The 17672-nt window shown below is 40.5% G+C and overlaps 1 protein-coding gene across 12 annotated transcripts in view; it reads right to left on the reverse strand.

Moving 5' to 3' along the window:
* Positions 1–17672, reverse strand: part of TBL1X (transducin beta like 1 X-linked) — a 239196-nt gene that overhangs the window by 144308 nt on the left and 77216 nt on the right. For 5 of the 12 annotated variants that reach the window (XM_072029631.1, XM_038173042.2, XM_072029641.1 and 2 more), the window contains exon 2: positions 3–75. The exons of 3 other annotated variants lie outside the window; for them this stretch is intronic. The gene's annotated coding sequence lies outside the window, so the exon portion shown is untranslated. The remainder of the gene's footprint in view (positions 1–2; positions 76–17672) is intronic. 4 more of the 12 variants (XM_038173043.2, XM_072029645.1, XM_038173044.2 and 1 more) reach the window with 1 other exon arrangement.

Genomic DNA, 17672 nt, shown 5'->3' on the forward strand with positions numbered 1-17672 from the left:
ACTCACGTGCAAGTACAGTCAAGCTCCCCAGTTTCCCCCAGATTTTCCCTTCACGCCAGTTTTATCCTTAGGTAACTAGGGAAAAAAAAGCAAAACAAAACAATTTACGTAACTCCTCTTAGGTTCATCTATTGATTGTATCAACTCCTACGACCCAACATTATCAGCAATCAAGAAATTTTCTAACAGGATTATTTCCCATCAGTTGGTTTAACCAGGAGGAAACTCAGAGCTTTTTTCTCTGCAGAAAGACCGTTTTTTACTTGACCATTTTTTTTAAGACTTAGCACAGCCTTAAATGAAAGAGTTTTCTGTGAGAAACCTTATGTAAATTCAACCTCGTAGAAGGTGGGATTGCATGATTTAGGTATGTTTCATCACTTGTTTTTAGGAGTACAAACAGAAAGCAACACAGTTAAGGCTTTGTTAGCCACAGATTTAAGCTACCTTAAAGCTGTTAACATGTGACAAGAAAACCCTACATATTCAATTGCCACTTTAAAAACTGAAAGAAGGTTTGTGTACAGGTGTGCTGTCACTCAGTTAAGGAGGAGCTCAAAAAATAAAGTTATTCTACTTTCTCCTGGCACTAGTATGGATTAAAGAACCATTCCAAAATGTGCTATTCAACCATATGGAATCAATTTCTGCAGACATATGGAGTTCCAATTAAATAAGCGTGGCTTTACTAACACAAAAGTCCACCTGCACATATTCAAATTTTCCAGAATTAGACCATCTAATTTAGACCAGCCCATCTAACAATAACAGAGGAGAAAAGCAATGCATTTGATATAACACAACAACCGAAGCTATTCTCTCTAAATAGTAATCACTACCTAACTTTTTACCATGGTCAGAATATAACCAAATTAAAAAGAAAACAAATGTGGAACTAGTTTCCCTAAAGCACAATTCAAATTACATCAGGTCAAAAGAAAATTATTTTTAATTTTCTCCATCATGCAAATAGGTATATCACCCTAAAAGTAAGCAAAGTACTCTCTTTCAAAGAAGAATTTACTAGAAGTCATTGGAAATTTCAAAACCGACTATAACTATGCTTCCTAGTTTTTAAGTTTTGTTTGCATATCGTGCATCCAGATTTTCCCAGGAAAGCATACATTAAATAAATAAATAAAGTCAGCAAGCTATATATACGTGCTAACATCCTCAAAAACGTAAGTCTCAAAACAAGAAAGGTATCTGATGAGGTGGAAACTAACATTTTTAAGGCAAACACTATGTAAGTCCAAATTTTTATTTTTATTTTTTAAGTATTCCTAGTTAATTGGTTCATATCCAGTCATTTTATTAGGAGATGAGGTGCAATTTCCTTCCACAGTACCCCCCACCTCACTCAGTGAACACAGCAGGTAGAAGAAAACAGAGTACTGAAAATCTTGACGTTAACTGAATTACATATGGTCACGGCACAGCTCTATAATTTATCTGCTCTGGGTTCCCACAGATCTCCTCTTTGCTACTGCCATGATACAGATCGCACTGCAGTCCCCTGTGAGGTACCATGTATGATCACCACAGACAGGGAACTTAAAGAATTAAACTTTTGAGTTGAGAGTATTACAAACCTTAGCATTCAACCAAATATTTCTAAAAGACATTTATTAGAGCACCTAGCATTACAGATTTTTTAATTTTCTGCAGAAGTTGTAGTGATCTACCTTAACTAGGTGATGCATCTTTCATTTCGTGTAGCGCATTGTCCCATTCACTACCCATCCCAAAGCTTCTACAACAAATTAAAGCAATTTTCCAAGGACCTGTCTCCTTTGCTGCACAGTCTTCGTACAGTTGTGCTCCTGCAAAAAGACGATATAATTCTGAGATCATATAACTTCTAACTACAGTATAACATCCAAGGGTGCACAGTTACCAAGGTCTAGACAACCTTAATTCTTCACTTTCCCACCTCTGCAATGCTCGCTCTTCATAGCTCTAACAATGTTCTTCAAGACAGCTTTCTGAGCTTGGTTTAACTCCCAGCTCTGCTGGGAAAGCAGCCACGGAGCAGGAGAAATTCCATTTTGCTCCCCCAGCTTCTCCTCCAGAACTTGCCCACCTCTCCTCACCCAAGCTGTACCAGCGCCAACCCACGGGGCAATCACCACCACTCACCCGCATCACACTCCCTGTGATCAGGCCCAGCCTTGCGTATCTGATCTCAGTCCTGTCTCCCTGCCTCTTTAGAAGAGATGAAGAGAGCTTTGCTCTCATCTGCTTCATTACACGATATGTTGCTCCCTACCCTCCCCCCAATGAGAATCCCATTCCCATTAGTTTCCAGCTCTCAAGCACTACCTTTCCTTTTAATCTCAGCATCATCTCTCAGCTTTCTGTCCCCTCCACCGATCTCAGTGCTCTTTCGCACTGCTTTTTACTTTCCAGTAGTTTTCCCACTGTTTTACTCTCCCTCTCACCCTTCTGCACGTCCCTCTTGTCCTACCTTACTTTCAGATTTATTCTCAACACAACAGCTGACTAGCTTTCCTGTATTTCCTTTCCTGGCTCCCACACAGTCCTTGTGATTCGCATGCCATAGCTATGGCTGCTGTGCTCCATGCTGAACTCGCTTCCAGTGATGGGTGTTAAATAGATCTGCACCAGAGCTGCTTATGTGCAGGAACACTTAATTTGAGGATCCCAGGAGACAAGCCAAAGCAGCAGTGCTATCTGTGAAGAGGTAGAATTTTCGGCATTAAAATCCTTTACTACAGAAAAATACAGACAACTATACTTATTTAGATGTCGGGGCAGCTATATGACGGTTTCGTGGATTGCACGTACTTCAGTCTTGATGTTAAATTAACACCATCTCGACTTTAAAATTAAAAAAACAGTAATTCATCTCCTTATCCTCCATTTGTACAGTGACCCCGTCACAAAAAAAAAACAATTAGATTGAGTGTAAATCTTAACCTAAACTCTTTCTACATTTCAGTTAATATGGTAGCACTTCTTGAAGTCATTCTTTCTGAACTCAGAACAGCCCTTGATTCAGTCACGTATATTAACTACTGGGGGGAAGGTAGTTTTTAATTAACAGTGGATGTTCTCAGCTCTGTTTACCAAGGATAAGTGCACTTATCTTTATTCCACTGGAAGAAAACAGATGATAGCATACATTCATCTCTTTTTCCAGAAAGCGCAAACCAACCAAAGATATCTTCCCATCTTGTCTCAAACAGCTCCCCCTTTTCTGGGAAGAGGCTTAAAGGGGTTAAGTCTGAATTTACGATGATTTCATACAGTTGTGAGAGGCTATTTCCTCCAAAATGTAAAATAATAAAACAAATTAAAAGACATTTGATTTACTGCAGAAGTCCTATTTTTAGAATAGTTTAAATAATTGGGTTGGTAACAATAGGGTTTGTAACAACAGAATTAAGAGTAAATCAACACAAACAAGTCGCAGTTATATAATAAATTCAAATCTGATGAGAATTTCATTAAGAACATTATTCCCACCTTTGAACACACAAAAATAGCTCTTTGGATTACCCCATGACATCACCACTATTTGTAACAAGCATCTTTAAAAACGAAGAGGTAACACAGACTTTTATGTAGAGTAGGATAGGTGATATCTCTTCGTATAAATGAAACCTAACATGCTGTAGGATTCTTCCTAACATGAATTTACATATATATATCCTAAACCTGTCAGTTCTCTCACTAATCTGCCCTGCTATCTTATTTTTTCTTTTCTCATAAACATTTTCTTGTCTCATGAAACTCCTCCTCTTCCATTCATCTCCCTATGTTTGTTTCTTCCTCTTCCCCATCATTTCTTCACTGAAATACAACCCAGGTTTCAGTTTGTATTGCCTTTCTGCATAGTATAATCACAATTACACTATGTGTAATAGTATATATGTATATACTAGTATAATCACAATTATACTACTACACAATTGCCTTTCTGCATAGTATAATCAGTACTTTACGAGTCACAACCTACATGTGCTGCAAGTACTGAAGGAGCTTTTCCTTAGCTTTAATACAATTTAGGACTGGTATATTAGAAAGGTGAATAAGGTAAATAGAAATACTAAATTGGAGTAAGTGAAAAATTGATACTAAACTTTCATAATACCTTTGCGAGTAACTTCCTAAGGTTTATAATCTTGTTTGCTGTAACCTGCATGTTGACTGTCCAGAATACAGAAGTTCTGGAAAAAGACAAATCTAGAAGGATGGCATTGCATTTAAAAGCAGCTCTGTTGCTAATTGCTACCCAGAGCTTAAAATTCTTACTATTTGTTCTACCCCTACTTCATTCTAATACACAGGGTCACATTTTCACGGCACACTGCACAGGCCATTTTGCTTCACGTGCTGGCAAACTGCTCTGCGCCTAAGCCCTGGGTTTCTTTCCTGAGGATTCATTTAAAATAATGCAAAAGACATATGGCTTTTCTTCACTGCTTCCTGTGAGCCAGTAGACTTTCCCATCTCATTAGGACAGTACCACAGTCAGTCACATTGCTCCTCTGCCTTTCTCTGCCCCAGTAACAGGTCCGGGTTCCTCTTCACTCAAATGCAATCCCACCCCTCCAGGATAACAACCGCACAGTTGCTCATCTACCCTTGTGCTCCTCTGCACTACCAAATCCTATACCTCCCAAACAACAAATGGGGTCAGCTCCCGAATCCTCTGGCCTGCCATGAAATACCCAGGAGGCTAAGCAGGGATTTTGTGTGTGTGTATGTGCCTGCATGCATAAGAGCGAGTGCTTGCTCAGGAGGGGCAGCGATGGACAGCCTTTCTCTTAGGGGTGAACTTTATGAATGCAGCCAGGAGGTTTAAGCTCAAGGATTCTCACAGCCTGTAATAAAACCTATGTGACTGAACTGCCTTCATTTAAGAATCTCACCCTCAGCTGAAATGTAGGTTCAGTGAAAAAAATACCTATCCCTGCTATACTGCTACTGCATTGCTGGGAGGTGAGTTAGTAACAGCATACTTAAGAGTACAGCTAAATGATTCGATGCCAGAAGGTGACTACTAAAGAGACACATCTCCATGTTTTCAACACTGAAACAAAAGAAAAGTAACTCTGATTTATCTGAAATAAAGACAGTACACTGATGTATCACTGATATATATTTAAAAAACAAATGACGGGTAATATTTATGTATGCTACAAGACAGCCTTCCAGCAAACGTTCTGGGTATTTGAGACACAAAAATTAAGATGCAGTACTATTAATGAATGCAATAATTACAAATAAATCACTCATTCCTTTGCTCAGCCACTGCATTACGTACACCTTAACGCTCAAAGTAATATCTAGTTATCCTCATTTGACCCCTAAATGCAGGGAGACAAAACTGCTCAAAACACTTGAATCTTGCTGATAAGCACTGAATGTTAAAAGGTATGTGTCAGGATAACGTAAGATGATATTCACCCTTATTTCTTCTGAAGAGGACTCAAACAGTGACACCAATATATTTAATGCTGTGCCACCTCCTGTTCTCTAGCTTGGCATACCACTGGCTGATGGTGATAAATCGAGACCCAGTCATCCCAGCTCCCGCCACCGGCTTGGCCCGACCCTGCAAATCCACCACTTGCACATCCCGTGGAGGAAGCAGGACTGTTACTGTGAGTCATGACCTTGGAACTAGGCTTCAAAACCTAAATAATCCAATGGCTATAACTCATACTGAAGCCAATTATCACTCGTAATCCTAAACATTTATCAAAAGTTGGCACTCTAAGTCTCTCCTATTCACCAGCACGTTCCCGTTTGTTTGCTATTTAGGTTAACGGGTACATAAACATCTGTAACTACTATAGATTGATGCTGAATTATTTTTTTTAAGACACAAGAAGAGCTTCAGTGTTTGTCCCTGCACACTTTCTGAAACCATCCTCCTCAGTCTATTTTACTTCTCCCGGCTGACACTCCCAGGCCTGAGACGGGCAGAGGCATGGTGTTTACATGCCGGTTCCTGCCAGATGACTTGGAAGGACACCGTGTTCAGCCCCGCGTTGCTCCTCGCCAGGAAGGCCAGGACAGTCACGCAGAGAGGCAGGTTCGCCTCATCTCCTGCAAATCCCCCCTCACGGTGACACGGCCCTTCGGCCGCAGGACGAGCGGGACGCAGGCACTGATGGCTGCCGGGTGTGGACAATGCACCACTGCGAACCTTCAGGAGGTATCTTCTGGTTTTGGTAATAAACAGGTTGTCAGCTTAACAACCTTCAGCCAAAATCAGCACAGCTAACCGAGAAAAGTCTCTCTTACTAGAATAAGAGGACTTTAACGTTACGGCTATAGCAATTTTAGTCTGGTTTATGGTAGTTACCTTGCTCACGCAGGCAAGCACTAGAACTTTTCAGCAAACATTTCAGCACAAGTGATACGGGTTTATATTTGTACAGCCTGAAGCCAATATCGTTAGCATTGCTTTGATCCTTAGGCTTCACAGTTCACGGAGAGTTGTGGGAGAGAGGAAGTGCCGGAGGCCTGGTAGTTTCAGGAACCATTAATTATAGCGACTCATCGTGAAGGGCATTGCTGGAAGTCCGTTTCAGACCATCTGAAAGTATTCGAGATAATCCCATCGTTTAAATATAAACAGCGCAGTTGCTGTCACACAGTTGTCAATGAAAGACAAGTTCTTGGTGCATTTTTGTTCAGATTGACAATCTATAAACTGTTGGACGGGGGGAAAGAAATCTGCCAAAGTATGTCTGTTCAATTAAAACTTATTCCCTAGCGTGTTTTTCTTGTTTTATCTCAAAGTAAATTATAAATCATGTTAACTGTCTACTATACTATAAATATTATGGCTAAAATTTTCAAGAGACTGGCTATTAAGTTTAGTCAGCAAAGCTAAAGTACACTCTTCTGAATTCAACTCATTTATTGAAAGAGAATTCATCCTAAAGTGGAGCTCCAGTCTTTTTATGGGGAAAATAAAAGCGATGTTCAACTGGCCCCAATTAGAAAAATTAATGAGCTGTTCAAAATTATTTGACTCCTTTTCAAATAATTTGTACAAAACCACATGGCAAGCTATTGGTAAAAGCAGCTATAGTCTCTTGCTTACCTCATTTACTTTGCTAAGAGTTCTCCACTGACTAACAAGGTATTTTATTCATATTCAGTATTATAGCTGCTCCCTTCAAGAATTTTTTTTTTTTTCAGCTGAACATTTGGTGGCACGATATGGCCTGGGTCTAAAAAAGCAGTAACTTAAGAACTTAGATTTAATTTGTAATCTGGCCCCCCACTGAAACACTGAAGGGAAACTTTCTCTTTAAATCCTGTCCAGAATAAAATCTAGAAAGCTGTACTCCATCTTTTACCAGCTGCTTTCTCTGTGACCTTAACTTACTAATTTAAGAACACCACTTCTTCCTGTTGCACACTTAGCAGGAAGCAGCTATGCCATGAATGTGTTATAAACACTACGCGACTCTCTGGTTGTATGGCTTAGTGAAAAACAAGACAACCTAATGGAAGTGCTGCTCTTTATCATCTGCTACTTCCTGCCCACATTCTGATGACTTAATTCAATACCAAAGTTAGACCCTGTGAAAAAATTTCACATCTCATTCTCCTTCCTTATTTCCCCTTTCAATCTGAGGTCTCTGACGATATGCTGATTTCCCTGGAAGTTCACTTTCTCACGGATGCGGCTAAAGCAATGGCAGAGGATGACCAAACACCAAGGTATCGCTTACTAACAACATTCCTCCTGGGTACACGACAACCCAAACACATATATCCTTCAGACATCAAGACAGAAAAACTTATCCGGAGAAAACAGCAAAGTTTTAGTAGCAGAAAGACCACAACATCGTGCCTGGATCACCAGCACAACATTTCAGCGTGCACCTCAACATAGTTTGGAGGCACAGGATGGGCACTCCGGGATGGGTGTGCAACTGTAGGCAACCATGCAATGAGTGCTTGGTCTTGAAGCTTCCACAGATATCTGTTCTTCGTGCTCTAAACACCACAGAAACCTTCTTAATACCCTACAAAAAGCATAGTAGGTATATGAAAGAATAGACTTACAGAATATGATAGAGGGAGAAATGGAGATCAAGGTCACTGGCCATATCCTATGTCTTAATAATAACAGTGATATATTTTTTTAATTGCAAAGTAACAACTTCTCCTAAATTATCACAAGAAGAGGGCCATGCATCACACAACAAAAGAGGATAAAAATATCTACCATTGTGTGCCTATTTCCCCACAGGGAGTCATTCATCCCTGATCCCAGATCTTGTAATCAGCAATGGTCAATGTGAGAAGATGGGGGGTAGAAGTGAGGACAAGTAAAATAAGTTATTAAAGGGTTCATGAGGAGAAGAGCAGAAAAAACATACTTCTTATCCACAGGCAACCACTGGAAACCCTGAGGTATGCTGTTAGTGCCAAAAAAGTGTAATGAAAATAAACAGTTTCAGTCTCCCTTCAGACCTCTTGGAGACCTCAATATTTCAAATACTTTAAATCCAAGTCTCAAAAAAATAATGTCTAGGAACCTTCTTATAATTTCTTGTCTAAATTCATTCAAGGGCAATTGATAATATCAATACCAGACAAAATGGTTATACATTAGGTGAAACAGTTCTTTAGTCCTGATGTTTATCCGTAAATTTATTTACAAAGAACAGCTTTATCCATTCTCAGCCTTCATTTGACCAAGCTAAACAACAGAAGCTTTCTAATTTGCACTTTGAAAGATAAGTACTCCATTACTCTGATCAGCCTTGTAGTCTGTCTTTGCACCTGTTCCAATTTAAGGCCATCTTTCCTGACTGTAAGTGACCAGCATCAGACACAATATTCCAAATGAGGTCTCAGGAAGGCTTTGTAATATGCTATTAGCATTTCTCCCTCTCTCTACAAAAATATTGTATCTAATGCATTGTAGGAGCACATTAGCCTTTCTCACAGCTGCATCATACTGGTGGCTTAGAGCCATATTAATGGCATTATCACAGCACTTTACCTAATTCAGACTGCTACAACCATTAAATCATCTACACAGCATCCTATGATGTTAACAGATGTTCTTCTCATTTTAAATATTTGCATATCGAGATAAAGACCAGAACGACCTGTCTGAGACCAGACACTGGGGGCCTACAGATCTGAATTAGCAACTGGGACTTTCTGATCCGTAATCCTAAATATACACCTCCAAACAGTAGCAGCAAACAGATGAACTGACAGAGCACCGTAACAAGGGTACTCCTGTTACTTCATGCCAAATGCTTGTGCCTGCACTCAACAGCCATTTCTAAACGGACAGTTATAGATGGCCACTTCTCTCCTCCACCATGTAATTGCATTAGGCTGCCGAGGAACCACACAGAACATACTCGGGAAGGCCAGACCTCACGGCTCATCACTGCTCGCTCTCATCTTCATGTCCTCAGCTGGCACTGCAAGTGCCCTTTTGTGGTGTTCCCATCCAGACAAGCCTCTAGGCTTTAGGTCACCACCTCCTACACATACTTGCTCTTAGTTGTTGGAGCAAAAGCTGCTCCGTTATAACCACTTCTCCCAAAGCTCGTGTTTACACATGTACGTTCTCCTGAAAAAAATGTTTTCAGGACTCTGAATCTTTAATTTCAATGCTCTTCTTACTCTGAAATTTAGATCACACTGTAAGTCACAGGTCAAAATAAAACTAGGAAAAAAAAATCAGCAGCACAAATTTACAGAATGATGGACAAATGAGCTGACCTGGTAACCAAGGAAAGAGCTTGATGGTTCCTACACAAAGCAGTGTATTGTAGCTGCTCACATCATAGTGTTAATTTCATAATAATACTCAAAAACTCCTAATGCCAACTTATTCCCACTAACAAACCCTATCTTTGTGAAAAATTTGCCTGGAACATGACCATTACTAGGACTAGACAGAACACGAATAAATTTTCTGTAAAGCTTGGAATCTCTTAATTGCCTCAGAAATGCCACACATGTTTTGCAGTTACATTCCAAAATATACTTTTTCTTCCAAGCAACTGCAGCAGAGCCAGCACTGCTCCCTGAGCTAACACACGGGAGTCTTTTTCTTTAAATAAGGCAGGCATTCTAGTCAAACAGCACACAACCGCTTCCTCTAAGAAAATAAATATCCCAGTTATATTTGAACTCGGCTTCTCTCTTTTTGCCCATTATCACAAGTGTACCTTAAACATTTCACAGTAAGGCTGTACTATGAGCTGTCTTCCACACACGAACATAGCACTGGCATTTAAAAAATGCTCACAGATACTTAAGTCAGATGGGATGGCTCCTACTAGTACCTAGTGGTGTAAAAGTTGCTGTTCAGAACAGTGCTGCATGAGGATGAAGGAGTGGAGCTGCGCAAAGCCGTGAGCATTGCCTCTCAGCAGCTGTAGGCTTACATACTCACTACACCACTCCTGCGTATGAAATACAAATACCTTAGTAGTTATGTTTTCAGAGAGCTTTCATGCATACTGAAGGAACGGACCAGAAACAACTGAGCTCACATGACCTAGCACATTTCTGATGGTCAGCGGGGCTGAGCTGGTAAACTGCAGGGGATGTGTTCCTCTCAGGCAGCAGTGAGCCAACTGCCCAGCAACGGGAAAAAGTAACTCCAAGGTGGCTTAGGTGCCTGTCTTTTATTTTACAACTGAAGTGATGAAAAAACTATCCTATAGACGGTTAGGATAACTCTGCTGCTGCCCTGTCTCATACGATGCTGCAGCAACTCCCAGCATTTTATTAATCTGCAGAAGTGCCATTTGCCCCAGGCTGAAGATGGTTTTCTGTCCTCTGTGCCACATGGGCTCATTAACTAGATGTGAATGTATCACCTCGGCCCTTTTCTTCTGGATGATGGAAAAGGTTATGCTTCACTGAAATTGTAGGAAGGTATCAGGCACAATTCTGGTTAGGCCTCTGATATATGATACATGGAATATAAAATACACACACTTTTGATTGAGTATACACTTGACTTATTCTGACAAAAAGCGAGTAATTTGAAAACCAGGACAATTATCTCCTGATATTTGTAGTTGGTATCTAGGCTGACAATGTTTATATACCAGAGTCCATAAATCTTGTAAAACAGAAGTGTATTTCCTCTTTCTAATATGGAATCTGCACGTTGAAAACCAGCATGACTTCAGGAAGACTTGAAAAATGACTTTTACTTGAATCCGATTGCAAGTACCTCTTGCAAAAGTCCTGCCAGCAGAAGCCACCCACATTCCTGATTGGAAAGTGCATGTGCCGGACAGTTTTGCAAATAGGACAAATAGTTTGCGTGTATACAAATACATATGAAAATCTTTGTACGTATAAATGGTAAAAGAAACGCTGCAGATTGCAAGCAAAAATGAGCAGGCAGTGTTTCAAGTTGACACTGTAGTACCAGTGTTATCTGGTTAACTTTGAGAATTAAAGTGATTTACAGTAAATTACCCCTACTGGCCAGGGATGATACGCAGTTACGAGACTCAATTAAGGAAGTTTGTGTTGCTGCCTTGTGGTGCTTGATCTTTCAATTAATTTCTCAAGAATACTAAATTATCTATATCTGAGCACTGTTTATTTTTGATTTTAGCATGAAAGAAACAGGCTTTTAAATCACAACACACTTGAACAGATATCGTTATCATAAAAACTTCCACTCCTAGTCACTAAGTCCCACTCACTCTTTCCGACTGACCTCATAATTTCACCTTTAAATTTTTGGAATCTTCTATTTATAAAAACCACCAGAGTAAGAAAAAAAATAAAAGCATTGGCACAAGACAGAGCCTATGCCTATGCTGAAGGGCCTAGCTCCTAATTCCTTTCCAATGCAGGGAGTCTATAGTTCCTAAATGTACATTTACCTACAGCACACTCTGTTCTACCCAACAATGAAGAGGATCTTCCAGTGAATGTGTTTTGTGCGGCATGTATGTATTAGTGTGGTGTGAGAGAAGTTATAGGTACGACTCAGCATTAAGACTCAGCATATGCAAATTTCAGGTGGATAATAACCTGCAAACCAGAACTAATACCGTATAGTTAATGGCCATACAAAGGACTCAAGAGACTACAGAAGGACCACTCAAAAAGTTTTACAAGTGGAGTTTTACCAGGCTTGCTGGGGGCGTCATTTCAGTGATACTTTTTGCTTCCGTTTCTGAACTTTGATCAATTTACAGTAAATTTAAACTTGTTCAGATCAAAAGCAAAACACACAAGACCAGAACTACTTCCTTCAGTTTATTGTCTTGATTTTGCATCAAAGCAACAGCGTAGGTAATTAAGATTTCCTGAAACTGCTCGTGCTGCATAGGCCCACGGGAGTTCTAGACACGGAGTAACCAGTTGGACACCCAGACTCTGAGCGGCAGACAACAAATTAGGTCACACATCTTTTTTAGTACTTTTGTGACACCCTAGTGTTTAAAATACTCAGCATAACTGATTAAATTAATATCACAGACGACGTCTGGAAAAGGTTGCCCACAACCTGACACTGAAACCAAACCATGAGGAATCTCCACACCATGCCGATGTAGCATTCAGGGACACGGTACAGCTGGTGATAGGGAAATATACTGAAAGCACTGGGAAGTTTCCACAGACTAAAGCACCTGATATTTAACACACCATGTTGGATGCTGAGATAAAAAGTTATGGCTTTGCTGAAAGATCAGCAGAAATATTTGCATTACTTAGAAACTGAATGAAACTCCGCGTATGAATTGGCTGGACCTAAATACATGCTGATGTAGTTCCAGCCAAGTGGTGCAAGAATTTTTGGTTAGTGCATGAGAGCCAAAGTATTAAACTAGGCAAATCTAGTGAAAAGCAGAAAGCATTAGTGTGGAAGAGCGAGCAATTTTAAATATAATTTCGTATTATTCATCTAGGACCTACCGATGAAGAAACAAAATAAAAACAAATGTAATTTCACAGGAATTTTAATCTACATATATTTTATTTAACACACTCCTACAGTGCATGTCAGACTAAACGGCACAGTCAAGACCTCTTTGACGTATGTGAAGAGACATACTCTGCATATTAAGAAAGACTTCTGAAAGGCTTTGTTTCAAATAAGTCACAGAGGAGTGCTTTCTCCTACAGCAATTCTTTATGCTAAGATAAAACAGGTTTTAAAGTCTAACTGTAGGGCACCTTTACGCTTCTGAGAGATCACGATTCCATTTCTGGATTTCTTACTACATGCAAGTAAGTCACTATTCACCTCAGCAATCTCCATGTCAGTAAAAAACGCTTATTTGAGCAAGTTTCACACTTGCTTTGGTGTTTGCAGGATTAGGCTTTTGGTTTGTGGTTAGATGAAATATGGGTCAAACATCTATTCAAAAAAATGGTGGCCTCTAAGGGTGACGGTGTCTAGTTACAGCAACAGAAAAAGGACACCAGATACTACTTTTTTACCTCAATATCTCTATGCCTTTAAGACCAAGTTTGCTCATGGCAGTCTACATCATAATTATCCCAGACACGAATATAACGATAAAAGACTCGATGCCATCTGCAAGAGTTATGCTTCAGTGCAAATGACAGTAAAGCATCTTTCACACATATTAGGTTCCCTTAAAACAAGAGTGAATATAAGATGCTTACATGCAGAAGAGCTGAAAAAAGGAGCAATTTCAAATTTTCCTGAAATGTCACTTGCAGTTGTGACCCCTGGCTAGGTGTTGCACTAAGTCACTTACACCCAATGTCAGATATTAAGCCAAAGTTACATTGCTAACAAAGTCAATGGGTTGTTTTCTGATAAATCCTGTTAAGATTGGGAGAGGCAGATGTGAAAAAAGAACAGAAATATTCCACTCCAAAATACTTCTCTGCAGGATATGCACACTCCTTTCCACATATGGAGAACACTGACATTTTTCAAGGGAAACTTACTGAAGTAAAAGCAATTACCAATGAAATGGTGGGTTTTCCATTAAAATTAGTTCATTTAAAACATTTAAATATTTTGGTGTTTTAATTTTTATAATCTTTTTTTTCCATTTTGCATTCCCATCTTCTAAGTTCTCTCCTCTCAAAGAAACAGAAAAAAGGGATAGCAAGCGAAATGCTTAAAAACAGATTTTTAAGGGCTTAAAAATTTCTATTCTATTTATTCCCAAGGAAATTAGATTTTTTCCTATATTCAGCTCTTTTATCTTTTGCAGGCAGTATTTCTGCATGTTGTGAAAACAGCCCGTACCAAAATATTTGCCATCTACCAGTCATGTTGACCCTGTCCAGTTTGCAGGAAAGAACGGGTGGGTTTACTCGTGTAACACGCAAGCCATCCCTGCTAAAAAACAAACCAAAAAAGAAATCCTCTTGTCAAAGTGATGGCATTACCCTGTGACACTATAGTTGCACCTAGAGCTTGAAAATAACAAGGGGATCTTCTTCACCTCAAAGACTACACGTATTGTGGTTAAGATTTCAGAGGGCAAACAGAAATGGAGAATTCCCCGCGGTCTCTGCTGCTCAGCACTGCACACATTTTTATCAGTATTGCATCACAGTCTGCGTCAGCTAAATCACTCTCAAGAGCTGCTGCAGAACTGACTGCAGGTTTCACCTTTTCCTCCCGTGGCCCAGATTTATACGGGACGCTCCCACAAACAGCCACGGTTTCTCCAGTGACCTACTCTGGCAGCAGGGAGCTGAGCCCTTCAGCACAGACGTACAGCCGGGGAACGTGTTTGAAAAGAAAATGCAGAATCTGTCAGTGGCCATGAACCAACATTTTCCCAAAAAGGCAACCTCCCAGGAAAAGGAGTGACATTTTGAATGTTATACATGAAGTGTGCACTGCTCCACATATTTCAGAACCGCTGTTTATCAGACGCAGTAGGTGTTTTCATGGGACCAGTTTAATCCCAAATGGAAATATGATGTATTTGTAAATATTGTTAACACTAGGGGCTGCAGAAATATGATTACAGACTTTAAAAAACAATAGCAATCCTCAACAACAGTGCTATCCTGACACAAAAGGTTTTATTTTCAGATCAGGCTGAGTTGAGAGCATAATGCTTTCTCACAGCAACATAAATATTGCATGTGCCTTCCTCTATTTAGCCATCCTGTGTACTAGGCATTAAATGAAGTGGCTAGATGTTAAGTCTGTAAAACAGTAATTTTCTTGACCTTAAAATAAAAACTAGAGCAAAACTAGCCCTGGTGGGGGAGGGGAGAAGTTTTCCTCTAACAGTCATTTAATCCTTTGTTTCCTCTTTGCCTCACGTAAGCCTTGATGAAGTAGTATAATATTATATCCCACTTTAAGTGTGGGTTCTCAGTTGTTTGGGTAATGAATTATATGCCAAGAGGTCAGGGAATCTTGGAAATTACAATATGCACGTGAGGTTCTCCACAGATCTTCTCTAACTGGCAACTCTTGATGGCCCAGCAGCACACCACTCAGAATGGTGGCAGCCCTCAGTATACACACGATATGCTGCCATGAAGCAGGGATACCGAAGTTGCCAGCCCTCCAGGGCAGAACAAGAACATGACCTGATCCCAGCACGCAGTTCCTGTAACAGGTACCAGGCAGATTCCTACAGCAAGGAGGCAGCTGAAACCTCTCCAAGCTGTGAGACAGCCGTGCTGAAGCCCAGATCCACTCATCCCACACAGAACTGGCAAAGCAATCCTTCCCCTTCCCAGCCTGGCCATTCACCAGCAGTAGACGGGGGTATGTGGAAGCCAGGGCAGAGATCTCCTGCACCACGAACCTTTCACTGCATTGCACTAGCTAAGAAACGTGTCCTAGGGGTATAAATTAGAGTAAACCTTAGCATGCTGTGAGTTACGATTCCTAAGGAAACTGCACAACGGGAGTTTGCTGACTGCAGTCATGCCTCTCCATGAAGTGCATCTGCTCCCCTATCCAAGCAGACATCAACTGCAGGGAAGAAGCTTAGGCAAACCACACTTACTTTAAAGAGGAAATAAGACACAAAAAAATACTTAAAGAATGCTGCTTATTAGGGACTACTATTTGTTTGAAGATCTGTATTGAAAACACAGAAATTTACATTAAAAATAAAGGTAATAAGTATTTAAAAATAAAAAAACCCGCCACATTTCTTTTTAGGAAGCTCAACAAGTGAAGAAATAGGACGCCTCCCGGTTTTAAACTCCAGTTTCACTACATTACCCTTGGAAGTTCTGACGGAGTTGTAAAAAATGCTGCTGTCAAGTCTGTTTTCAGTAACTGCTGGAAGCTTGCTTGTATACAGAGGGCAGCCTATCTTAGATCCCTCAGCAGAACAGAAATAATTCTTCATTTCATTGCTTCTCTGTACTTCTCCGAATTTCGCTTTGCTAGCACTTGCCGGTCCGGGGACGTTCTGCTCACGCTGGCTCTCACCGCCGGCAGCCCCGAGCCTCAGGGCCCACAGCAGCAGCGCGCTGCCCACCGCCTGGGGCAGGGCTAAGAGCTGCCAGACCCCTGCCAGCGAGCAGCAGAAGGTGGGCTCTTGCCATGGCGCTGACACCAGGGGCCAACCACGCTCCCGAAAGCCCCAGAACACTCACCAGCCTCCCTGCTGTGGAAGCCGAGGTGAAAGAGCTGGGGCAGGTTTGGTTCCCCTCACATTCGGGTCAGGAGGCAGCTGGTAGATGACCCCGGTGCCACCTCCAGGCTGGGAAACACTCCTGGATCCACCTACCTACTGCAGGAATTTCTTTCCCTCGCAGTCAGTGCTCGCATGATCTGCTTGCTTCTATTTTCAGTTCTGTTTTCTACCTAAATACACACCTTTTTTGTGTCTTACTTCTAAGCCATCTTAGTTAATCCTCTGGATTTCCTTGCCAGCAAGAATCGTTCTTGCTGCTCAGCACTTTTAGCCCCCCATCACAATCCTGATTTTGGTGTAAGTGTTACTGAAATACACTTGATTTGCTGAAGAAATACTCTCCCTGCTTCCTTTTCGGTCACCAAGTTCAAGTTCTGCTGTCAGAGGCAACCACATCATATATTTACTTTCATGAACTGATTATTCATTTACATCATTATCAATCATAAGAAATCAAAATCTGAAACTCGTGGGGGATTTTTTAATTAAAAAAACAACACTTTTATTTTCAAGATTTTCATCTAGAGATGACTGAAAATGCATTGTGTCCAAAGGAACCTGGTATTATGAGCTCTCCACACTTTCCATTTCAGTGTCTCACTGTCAGCAGCAACAAGAATTTCACCAGAGAAAAATACAGAGAAACGTGAAATACCTCAAAACTGCAACCATCCAAAGAGCTCTTTATTAATGAAGGTTGCCCACATGAATGAAGCTAGAAGGTATCCAGAAGCCAGGACAGAAGCAGAAAACACACGTACATACTCTGAACACCTCTCAGTCAGAAACACCAATTAAAATTATTTCATGAATGGAAATGGATCTGTATCGTAAACTCTCAGAAGCAAGCTGTTACTGGCAAAACTCCAATCCAATTATCAGCAATACCAAAATATACATTTATGTTGCACATTTTCAATGCATCAGACACAAAAGTGAATTTTATAGCCCACTGAGTAATAAAAAAAAACAAGTATCGGCCATGTAGTTGATAGACATGGCTTTGAACTTGTCTACAGAAGTCTTTCCCCTGCTTTTTCACAACAGTTTGTTTTT

This window comes from Anas platyrhynchos, chromosome 1 (genome assembly GCF_047663525.1).
Source record: "Anas platyrhynchos isolate ZD024472 breed Pekin duck chromosome 1, IASCAAS_PekinDuck_T2T, whole genome shotgun sequence".
Classification (NCBI taxonomy): Eukaryota; Metazoa; Chordata; class Aves; order Anseriformes; family Anatidae; genus Anas; species Anas platyrhynchos.